The sequence below is a fragment of the Cannabis sativa genome, chromosome 1, assembly GCF_029168945.1.
Source record: "Cannabis sativa cultivar Pink pepper isolate KNU-18-1 chromosome 1, ASM2916894v1, whole genome shotgun sequence".
NCBI lineage: Eukaryota > Viridiplantae > Streptophyta > Magnoliopsida > Rosales > Cannabaceae > Cannabis > Cannabis sativa.
Genome location: NC_083601.1, coordinates 12,542,882 through 12,555,503, shown reverse-complemented (window position 1 = coordinate 12,555,503; position 12,622 = coordinate 12,542,882). Strand labels below are relative to the sequence as shown.

At 29.5% G+C, this 12,622-nt stretch overlaps 1 long non-coding RNA gene across 1 annotated transcript; it reads left to right on the top strand.

The window, feature by feature from the left end:
• The first annotated feature begins 10,809 nt into the window (after window positions 1-10,809).
• Window positions 10,810-12,334, top strand: LOC133030988 (uncharacterized). Its single transcript, XR_009684530.1, has 2 exons — window positions 10,810-11,194; window positions 12,096-12,334. It is a non-coding gene; the product is annotated as an uncharacterized LOC133030988 (long non-coding RNA).
• The last annotated feature ends 288 nt before the right edge of the window (window positions 12,335-12,622 follow it).

Genomic DNA, 12,622 nt, shown 5'->3' with positions numbered 1-12,622 from the left:
TAATACTCTGCGACAGAAAGGATACAAGGGTTAGAGATCTGAGTGGAAGGAGACATTAATTCCGCTGCATCAATGTAAGGTTTTCTTAACTTTATATGTGTTAAATAATCGTTTTAGAAAGTTCATATTTGGGGTGTTAAACAACATACTTGTGAGTAGATCTAAGATCCTGGTAAAATAATTTACAACAACTGGTATCAGAGCCATGGTAATTGATTTGCTTGCAAGAAATTTGGACTTTAAAACTATTGTTTGTTATTTGGATGGTTTCATGTTGTATTGAGTGTTATATGATGATTGATTGATGTTTGTGAATTTTCGTAAAAAATAATTGAAATTTTGTTTCTGGAATTATTTTTATTGGATAGTATGGAAAAAATTAAGCAAGTTACTTTTTTACAGAACTCAATTTTCGATTTAATTTGAATTAGTTATGATTTTTTGAAGTTTCGAAAACAATCAGGAATCAGGCAACCAGCATCCGCGCGCGGAAATCATGCTGGTGACCCCCTGCGCCGAGAAATCATGCCCATGCACTCCCCATGCGCGCGCAGACGGGTATGCACAGCATCCCGTCCGTATAGCTCGCAATTTTTTCGTTTTTCTTCGATTTTTCATATTTTTTCATGGAATTAACTTCCGATTTTTTGTGTAGTTCTGTATTTATACATTTACTATTCCTAATTCAATTCTAATTATCATAATTAATTTAATTAATATTTTTTTTAATTTAATTCATGATATTAGTGTAATTTGAATTTGAAAATAGTAAATATCTATCTTTTTGCTTAATTATCTATCTTATTTTTAAATTTGATTATATCTTATCTTATTTTTAAATTTAAGGTCAGATATTAATTTTTTAATTTAAATATTTTTTTAAATTATTTGACCTTATTTAAATTTAAAATAAGATAACTATAATCATGATATTTTAAATAGATGTAAGATATTTCGCTAACTTTTAAAGTGTGTTATTTTATTTATTTAAACTAAATTTAAAATCTGAAAAAAAATATTTATTTATCTTATTTAATTTTTATTTATAAAATAACATTTAATTTTTAAAAGTAGTTAGCAAATTTTTGAAATGATATTTAGGTTAGTTGCAACCTAATTTTTTCAAAATTGTAGGCTTAATTTTAAATATTATTTTATTATTATTTTCGAAAATAAATAAATATTTTTTTTTGAAAATTAAATATTAATTTTATTTATTTATTTAATTATTTTATTTTCGAAATTTAATTATTTAAATATTTATTTAATTATTTAATTATTTTATTTTCTTTATATGTGTTTATTTTATCGTTTCAGAAAGTTCATATTTAGGGTGTTAAACAACATACTTGTGAGTATATCTAAGATCCTGGTAAAATAATTTTCAACACTCAGTTGGTCGGTTTTTTGGCGTCGGGGCGGGTCGGGTCTTCGGGTATTTCGGGTTTGCGGGTCTAAATGTGCAGCCCTAATGGAGGCTTCTCAAACAACCAGATTCATTGCTTGCTAAGGTCCTAAAGAGTAGATACTACCCGAACAACTCTTCCCTTCAAGCTACACTTGGTCACTCTCCTTCCTTAACATGGCAAGGCATCCATTGGGGTAGAAGTCTTCTCTCTGCTGGTTTACGTTGGAAAATCGGCGAAGGTTGCAGAATCAAGTGTGTAGATGACCCTTGGATACCAGGACAATCAACCTTTCGGCCTTACCATTTTTCAGGGCCTCCTGATATGGTTGTTTCGAACCTAATTACAGAGGAAAGGCAGTGGGATTTAGCGCTTCTTCAACAATGGTTCTCTCCTCCTGATGTGGATCGAATCTTAACCATCCTACTGAGCTTCTTTCGCAATGAAGATACCCTTGTTTGGCACCCTCACTCTTCAGGCATTTACTCAGTACAAACCGGTTATCACCTAGCTGCATCTCTTGAAGAAGTTGATGATAGTTCTTGTTCTTCACCATCGGCTTCTTGGTAGAAATTTTTATGGTCACTGAATTTACCACAAAAGATCAAGATTTTTATCTGGCGTGTTTACAATGATGCTCTTCCAGTTGCAACTGCCCTGGTTAAAAGAAAAATAATAACGGATTCTACTTGTTCCATCTGTCAACAAGCTTGGGAAACTGTCGGGCATGCTCTCTTTAGTTGCAAATATGCTCGATCTGTTTGGCGATTCTCTAATATCACACATGATTGGAACACAGCTCGGGTTATGCATAAAGGCGACTACTTAGTTCACTTAGCAGCCATGTACACAAAGCAGGAGATGGAACAAATTTGTTGTTCACTTTGGGCGATCTGGACTGAGCGGAATCGTGTGCTTCATGGACATCAAGCTAAACCAGCAAAGGATCTAGCTTTTTTTGCAAAGAATTACTGCCAGAATTTCATATCAGCCCAACTGAAACGCACCTCTGTAGCATCAGCTTTCACTCCTTCAACTTCTGCTACTGTTGCCGCTCCTTTGCAGCAGTCTACTTCATCGGCTGCTCCGTTACCTTGGACTCCTCCTCCACCTGGTTTGCTGAAATTGAATGTTGATGCAGCAGTTGACAGTTCGCGAAAAATCACTGGTGTGGGTGCTCTAATTCGACGCTCAGATGGTTCGGTTGCTGCAGCTTTTTCCAAGCCGGTTCTTGGCTGTTTTGCCTCTCATGAAATGGAGGCAATTGCTATGTTTCACAGTCTATCCTGGGCGCTTCAACTTCATTTGCCTGTCACTTTAATTGAAACAGATGCTTTCCGAGTTGTGAATGCTTTATGCAAATCTTTATCAGCAATTTCATCCTTCCAGGATTTAGTTGCTGATATCTCTAGTCTATTATCCTTTTTCCCTAATGTAAATGTTTCTCATGTCAAACGCTCAGCTAATGTTGCTGCTGACGGGTTGGCTAAATTTACTTTAGGGGTGGATGAGGTTTGTTATTGGACGGATTGTATACCTCCGCCTATAAACTCTGTTATTGTAAATGACTTTTCTATCTAATTTATAATAACAAGTTTTTTTCCTCAAAAAAAAAAAAAACCAATAATAGTTTGGCATTGTTTCAGAAAAAAAAAATAAACAAAAAGTTAACCAGCCAAAAAAATATGCAAAAATACGATTATACGGAACTAAGAAACAACCCGCGTTTCGCGTGCAGTTATATTTTGTAGGGGTATATGTCGATCGGTTTAGTCGGGTTATAGCATATTTTTATTAACCCAATATAAATATCGAGTTGCAAAAATTTAATCGTAACTTGCCCAATGAAAATTTAGAAAAAGTTCAACCTGTCCAATGATTTTGTCGGTTTGGTCGGGTTAACCCGTCCAAAGCGTTCTTCATTTTTTTTTTTTATAATTATTATTGTTAGTTTCTAGAATTCAAGTAATAAAAGTTAAAAAAATAAAAATATATTATTTATATTTCAAGCTAAAAAATGCTATAGTTTAAATTAATTTTAAGAACTTTAATATAAGATAAATATAATTGAGTAAACATAAAATAATTGAATACAATAATAAAAAAAAAGTGATAATATGGTATAGATTTTAAACTTTAACTTCACTATCCAAATACACTAAAAATTATTAACTATAAAATCTAAGTTTTAAGTTAAAAATTAAAATATCCAAACATTAAATACAAAATAGGTTAACTAATAAATTTAATTTATATAATATAAGATATACACTTTTATTAAAAAATATATAAATCGGTTTAATTCGGTTTATTCGGGTTAATTAGACGGTTTAGAATAATTTGTAAACCACCCAATATATTCATTGGGCGGTTTAGATTTTCATTATATTATTTCGGGTTGTATTTTTTGTCGGTTTATTCGGGTTGGGCGATTTGTAAATTTTATTGAACACCCCTAATATTTTGTTTAATAATATATATTAAATTTCAAAATTTAATATTTTGTTTTAATAATATGAGTAACTATTTTACTAATTTTTTTTTATTCAGAATTGTAAAAAAAAAAATTATCATACAATTTCTTATTTAATAAATAGGGTGACTATTTAATGATTACATTTTTATTATAACAATGATGGTTATATTTCTTTTTTGACATGTAATAGCATGTTACCAATAGGTAATTTTTTTTTTATTTAGAATTAAATTGATCATAATTAACAATTTTCTTATAATAATTAATTTTAATTTAAATATTTAATAAGACTTTTTTAGCAATTAATATTTATAAATAATTCTATTAATATTTAAGCCCATATTATAATATTTTTAACATTTAAACCATTTAACTATAATATTTACAATAAAATTTTAATTTTTTTTACAAAATTTAGACTTCCACCCTTTCTAAAATAAATTTTTAAATACTTAATTAATTTTTAAAAATTACATCTAATTATTATTTTGCAACAACCGCTTGACCCATCTTCCTCCTTTATAAAAAAAAAAATAAAAATTAGGGTTTCAGTTTGTTCCAACCTAACACTACGTGAATTTTTTACTTTGATACAATCTCCTACATCTTTACCGCAAACCTATTTCTCTATTCAACTAACTACAGTTAGATTTTTCTTTAGTTTTTAATAATTTGCTTGGTATTTTCCTACTTTTATGCTTATTTGTAAAAAAAACAGTAATTTCAATTAATTGGTAATCTACTTTGACAATTTTTTTTACAATCTTTAGATTAATACAGATGATTTCAACGAGGAGCAAAAATAGTTAACAATCATTAATTTTATAATTGTTATTAATTTTTTTTACTTAATTTTTCATTTTTGAAAAGAAAAAAAAACTAAATAACTTGAACTAATCTTGGCCTGACAAACTAATTTAGTACTTAAATGTGTTAAAAAATAAGATTGAACGTAAAATTACCTCTAATTAGAGGTCATTCATACTATTTTTATTAATTAAGGTTATGTGTGTAATAACTTTAAATTATAAGAAGTTTTGTTGCAATTATTTCAATTATTTAAGTTAAAAAAAATAATTGCTAAAAGATCTTTACTTATTAACAAATTGCATAAAATTAATTAATAATTAGGTTAATTAGCAATTTTTTTCCCCGAACTTTGACATATACCAAATTATGCCCCCTGAACTTTTTTGGCCGTTAAAAAGTCCCTCTGAACTATTGAGATTGTTAGATTTAAGGACTTTTGTCTAATTTCATTCAATTTTACTGTTTCAGTGACTGTTTATGTACTAAACTATGCTCCCCAGACTTTGATATCTACTAAATCATGCCCCTCAAACTTTGATATGTACTAAATCATGTCCACTGAACTTTCATCTATGTTAGAAGTTTTTTACTAAAATTAGATAAAAGTCCTTAAATCTAACAATCTTAATAGTTCAGGGGAAATTTTTAAGGGCCAAAAAAGTTCAGGGGGCATGATTTAGTACATGTCAAAGTTTGGGAGGAAAAATTGCTAATTAGCCTAATAATTATTAGTAATTTAATTTTGAATATAATTAATTTTAATCAAGTTTTTATAAGAAAATAAAGTATCAAGTTACAAGTTATGTATTATTTTTTTTTTTTAATTTCTAAATTAATCACAACCATTCAACAATAATCTAATGGTTAAAAATAAATGTAACCATGATTGTCACATATTTGATGTAACCATTGGAACCTCCTCCTTAATAAATAAAGGAAATAAAGATATATCTTCAAACATTATAGTGAAAAAAAAAAAAATTGAAGAACCTTTACACAAAATTGAGGTCTAAAAAAAGATAATTAATAAATCTATAGAAAAATGACTATATATGATCTCAAAATTGTTGTATCATTATCTTGTAGACGGGGCTACGTTAATTCAAAACTGTTATTATCATCGTATCTCGTCAATATATTCAAAGTTATTATTGTCGTCATCGTATCTCACTCTACCATTTATAAACGAGCTACACGAGTCGTATTTGGATTTTATTTTTTGACACAATATCTTTCTAATACTTTTAAATACGATTTTTTTACTATACACATATATATTATTTTTAATAATAATAATAAAAATATTTTTTTTTGATTGCTACCTATCTTTTTTTCCTTATTAGCTTAGAGAATTTATTTATTTTTTTAATAAATATTTTTTTGATTGTTATTAATAATAATATTTTTGGTTGCTACCGATTGTTATTTTAGTTATAATTTTTTTGAATTGTATATAAATATATATTTTTAATTAATTAATCAATTAATATTTATAAAAAGAATTAAAAATAAAAATTCGATAAAACTATTTTAATTGATTTTAAAGTGTTATTTTATTAATTTATATGAGATATTTAAGGAAAAAATAGATGGAGTTATTTTGAGTAATTTTAGAGTATTATGTCACCACCTCATACTTCTCTTTTATAATATGTATAAACAAAATACAAAATCAATACCAACGAAAGTAACTTTAAAAAAATGATGTAGAAGTGGAAAGCTATTTTTCTATACACATAAAATTGAAAAAGAAAAAAAAATTGATAATAAGAGGTATATATACCAATATGTAAAATAGTGAGAGGTATGAAGACTATATAATATATATATATATGGCGGTGAAAAGAATTAGAGAAATATATAATATATATTGATTATAGTTTGAAAAAGAAAAAATAAATGTGAGTAATTAATTGATAAGTGATATTTAAAAAAAATAATATTATTGTTAATTTATTTATTTTAAAAGTAGTTATTATTTTTTGTTAATTCTGATATAAATATATATATATAAAAATTTATTTATTTAAAACAACATGATAACAACAACAATAATAATAACATATAGTATTATATGTATATAGTTTTTTTAAAAAAAATAATTGATTTACTGCTAGATATTTTTATAGAAATTTTTTTAAAATAATTGTAAAATATCACTTTGTAGATCCATACTTCAATAAAATATCAAAAATGAAAGAATTAAGGAGAGCTGAAATTTTAAATTATAAGGTCCTAGAGCTAAAAATTTATTTTCTTAGGCTATCATCCTAATAAAAAATGATGTAAATATTTTAATTCTATCTCTAAAAGCATTTATATTACTATGTATGTTTCTTTTGTTGAAAATAGTCCTTGTTTCTCAAAGAATATTGTCCAGCGGAAAATTCAGTGGTACAAAATTTTTGAGAACTTAATGAACCTTTGCATAAAACTATTCTCGATGTTTCATAAGAAAACTTTGCCTACATTTATTAAATCCAAATATAACCTTGGTTTGTCAAAAATTGAAATGCTACGATTGATTAAAAATCGTAACAATCTTGAGCCTGTGGTTTATTCAGTGAAGAACATCTGTGAAAGAAGTAGATACCATCCGATGATATGCACAAGACCAAACGTAAACCCTAAACAATAGTCAAGTACGTACCCAAGGTAATTCTTAGGGCTGTACAAAAAAAATTGTAAACCGCCCAAACCGAATAACTCGCCCAAACCGAACCGAAAAAACCGATAAAAATTACAAACCAAAGTGGCCCGAAAAAATTACAACCCGCCCAATCTGTTAATTGGGCGGGTTGAAAATAGGTCCAACCCGCCCAATTAAACCGAATAACCCGACCAACCTGATTTTGCCTTTTTTTTTTTTTACTTTTTAGTTTTTATTATATATAACATAAATGATTAAATATATAATAATATAAAATTATATACTTAATTGTTAGTTTCAAAGTATATATTGTGTTGTGCTTTGGTGGAATTTGATATTTTTAATTTATTTTTTAAATTTTTATTGACTTTGAAATCAAAAAAAAAAAGTTTGGCCGGTTTGGGCGGGTTAACCCGACCAAACCGCCCAAACCGTTAGTCGGTGTACAATTTTTTTTTTTAAATTGGGCGGGTTGCACTTAAATTTTAGCAACCCGAACTTTAAATTGGGTTAGAAAATATATAGGATAAACCGCCCAAACCGACCGATGTACAACCCTAGTAATTCTTCTTCTATTCCTAGTTCTTCTTTTTCTCCAAATAATATTTTGTCTTCACAACCTCTTTCGAGCCCTACATCTGAAAACTCTAGATCTTCCTATCGCTCTTAGAAAAGAAACTCATGCTTGTACAAAGCACCCAATTGCCAAATACATCTCGTACAATTACCTATTTAAAAACTGTAGAACATTTATTAACAATATTATGAACTTGTGTTCCTAGAAGTATATAGGAGACACTAGATGAACCGAGATGAAAGTTGGCAGTAGGGATGCACACGGGGCAGGGAATTGGCGGGGAGTGCTCCCCTCGTCCCCATCCCCGTTAAAGATTTTAATCCCCATCCCCGCTTATTTCCCATCGGGGATGGGGCGGGAAATCCCCTAATGGGGGCGGGGGCGGAGGCGAGGACGGAGCGGGGAATCCCCTAATAGAAAAATAAAGTTTATAATAAAAATTTTAATAAACAAAAATATTAAACTACATAAAAATTAAAATATTACACATTAATTAGTATTCAATAAACTAATTACTATCCAAAACACAACTGAAAATTCATAAAAAAAATATACTAATATACTAAAATAATGCAAACATAAATTGTAAATTATAAAATATTACTATAAATATAAGATAAAATACTAAACGGGTCCCCGTCAGTGCGGGGAGTGTGATCCCCATCCCCGCCCCGTTTAATATTTGGGGACAAAAAGTAATCCCCGTCCTTGCCCCGTTCCCTATTTAGGCGAGGAATCCCCGCCCCATTAGGGGCGGGTCCCCGCGGGGCCCCATCTCCATGGGAGAAATGTGCATCCCTAGTTGGCAGTGGATGAAGAGATGGATGCTTTGGTAAAGAATGAGATTTGGGAGATTGTGAAGTTACCGAGGGACAAGAAAATTGTAAGGTGTAAATGGGTGTTCACAATAAAAATCAAATCTGGTAGAAGTATTGAGAGGTATAAGGCGAGACTTGTGGCCAAAGACTTTAGGCAAACCTATTGGAATAGATTATCAAGAGATGTTTGCACCTGTTACAAAAATTAACTATATACGAATTCTACTATCTTTAGCAGTTAATTATAATTGGCCTTTGAACCAGTTAGATGTAAATAATTCTTTTTTTAATGGAGACCTTGAAGAGAAAGTGTATCTGAGTGTCCTGCCAGGTTTCGAATAAAGCTTTGAAGTTAAAAAAGTGTGTATATTGAAGAAATCCTTGTATAGTCTTAAGTAATCTCCTAGAGCTTGGTTTGAACGCTTTGGTAAGGTATTGAAGTTGTTTGGTTACACTCAAAGTCAAGCGGATCACACTATGTTCTACAAACATTCAGAGGAAGGAAATATTGCTATTCTAATTGTGTATGTAGATGATATTGTGATAATTGGGGATGCTATTTATGAATAAGAGAGATTAAACAGAAGACTTGGTGAGGAATTCAAAATTAAGGACTTGGGTCCTTTGAAATCTTCCTTAGAATGGAATTTTTAAGGTCCAAAGAAGGTATTTTTGTAAGTCAGTGTAAGAATGAGCTTGATTTACTTAATGAGACAGGTATGATGGGTTGTAAACCTGGGAAACACCTAGTGAATCTAATGTTAAACTACAGGCTGTTGAAGATTTAAAATGTGTGAAGGACAGAGAGATTTATCAAAGATTAATTGGAGGTTGGTTTATTTGTCTCGTACACGACCTGATATAGTTTTCTCTGTGAGTATGGTAAGTTAGTCCATGCATTCACCTGGTTCAAGGTATTTTGATGCAATCTATAAGATTCTAAAGAATTTAAAGGGAACACCTGGCAAGGTCTCTTGTTCAGACCTCAAGGCCATCTAGAGATTGAAGCTTATACTGATGCAGATAGGGTTGGAAGCACTTTAGACAATAAAATCTAGATCAGGCTACTGTTCTGTTCATATATTGGAGGTAATTTGGTCACTTGGTGAAGCAAGAAAAAAAGTGTGGTGGCTAGAAGTAGAGCTGAAGTTAAATTCAGACTTGTTGTTCATGGAATTTGTGGAATTATTTGAATGAAAAGGTTGTTTGAAGAGTTGAAGTCATCTCAATCATCTCTTATGAAATTATATTGTGACAATAGGGCAACTATTACAATTGCTCATAATCCTACATTTCATGATTGCACAAAACATGTTGAAGTAGATAAGCATTTTATTAAAAAAAAATTGAGAGCGGTCAAGTGTGTATGCCTTATGTTTCTACAGAAGAGCATGTGAAAAATATCTTTACAAAAATATTGTTTAAGAAACAATTTGACTTTCTAACTAGTAAGTTGGTTATGGAGAATGTTTTTAGTTTAGTTTGAGGAGTGTTGGAAAATCATCTTTATTATTATTATTATTATTATTATTATTATTATTATTATTATTATTATTATTAGAAATTTTTACACAAAAAATACAAAATGCATTCTTTATTACTGAAATACCCTCACACGGTTATTGTTACTTTTTTACTCATCAAGTTTATTTTATTACACTTTTACCACTTGCACACACATTTCATGCATCGCACTTGTTGCTTACACGTCAGGGGTCTAGGATTGACTTCTATCAATCAATCCATCATTTCCCTCTCTTTTTTTCTTCTTTATTTTAATTTTATTTCAGTTTTTATTTTTAAAAATTAAATTCTCCATAGCTGAACTCGTCTCCCTCCACGATCCAAAACCATTTTCCCCTACTTTCTTTTCTGCCATTTTTTTCCAAACTCCCATTAACCGATTTCTATAACTGTTTTCACTCTCTTTATATTACTGTGAATCTATATATAATCATGGCTAATTAATCATTCTTCATCCATCCCTTCTCCATGCCAAAAAAAAGTTCTAAAATGAGTGTTAAATCTGTAGCTAATAGGTCTAAAGAAAAATGACAAGTTGGAGAAGCTGATGACTCCGAGTTTGCTCCTCCTTTATTGAAACGTGATCGTGGACCTACAAAGAAGAAAGCTAAAGTTGATGTTCCTCAAAAAATTTCCCCATCTTCTGATAATAAGAATGAGCAGGTTGAAGATGATTACGGGTTGGAGGTTTGTTTTCTGTTTCTTTTTAGTTTTCCCCAAAGGAAAATACCCAGTTGTAGAAGATGATGACTCCGACTTTGCTCTGCCTGTATTGAAACGGGGGTTGTGGACCTGCGAAGAAGAAATTTAAAGTTTATATTTCTTAGAAAATTTCCCCAACTTCTGAGAATAGGAAAAGGAAGGTTGAAGTTGATCATGGCTAAAGACGTTTCTGGGAAAAAAGCTAATGTTGGTGCTGATGTTCGAACCGAGGTTTGTTTTCGGTTTCTTTTTAGTTTTCTCCCATATTTGAAATTTTACACCTTCTGTATGTATTTTTTTTAATATATTTTTTATCTAGTTGTTTCCTGTCCATTTTTATGGGTAACAATGAGATTTATCATGGATGTTGATGTTCAAAGAGTTTTTCCTGTATTTTAGTTTGTATACAGTTGTTTTGTAGTTTTATTATAGTTTTGCTACTTGCATATGTTATTTCACTATAAAATTAATATGCAACTATTTGCACAAAACTTACTATGTATAACTACTATTTCTTAGTCCCCATCAAATTAAATTCTTGCATAATATATAAACTATCATAAAACGATAATGCAACTATAAGGCAACTATTTGCACTTGCATACAGTTGTTTTGTAGTTTTATTATAGTTTTGCTACTTGCATATGTTATTTCACTATAAAATTAATATACAACTATTTGCACAAAACTTACTATGTATAACTACTATTTCTTAGTCCCCATCAAATTAAATTCTTTCATAATATATAAACTATCATAAAACGATAATGCAACTATAAGGCAACCAAAACAAAAAATAAACAGACTTATACATAATTGGTTGTACCTTAATTCGATTTTACTCTTCTTATTTTATTTTTCAAAAAATATATTTATATTGAAAACCAGTAATCAATCAAAATGTAACTGTATATAACGTAGATGTATTATTCATGAGGTTTTTTTTAAAAAATTTCACATCATACATTGTTTTGAATTTGGTGGGAGCTCCAGATCTGTTTGTTACAGATCTACATTTCATGAATCTGGATTTCGATATTAGGGGGAGTTGTTTTGATCGAATAAAACAGAAAACAAATGTGTAATTTCAGTTTCTTCACAGTTTTTCTGATTTTTTTTTCGTCATTTTCAGTTTAGATCATTGCAGGTCTTCTTTTCCAGTTGATTTTGCCAGAATTAATAGTTGTATTTTTCTCGTTTTGGTTTCATTTTGGTTGTTTTGCGGTTTTGAAACGAGCGCGTATTTTCATCTTCATGGTTCGCTCTGTACAGCTGAAGGCTTAGTGCATGTGGTATTTTTGTAAATATTTGTATGTGGACTGTATAAATGTTTAATGGGCCGGCCCAAAGTATTTTTGTAATTTTTTTTTCCTTTTTTGTATTTTTCTATTTTTTTCCCTTATTATTAAGATAAATAGCAGTACATAAAGTTTTAAGTTTGTAAGTGGCATAAATTCAATGTTTATTTTTAGTGTTTATAAAACTGTAATTAGACTCCATTTTGAATTTATTAAAAGAATATTTGAAAGTAATTGATACTATGTGTTTCTATTTAGACCCAATGATCTAAAATCTAGGTCTTATATGTGTCATATTTAAGACAATAACAGTCCATACTGACAAAATTAAAAAAAAAATATTTTTTTTTCAAATATTGAG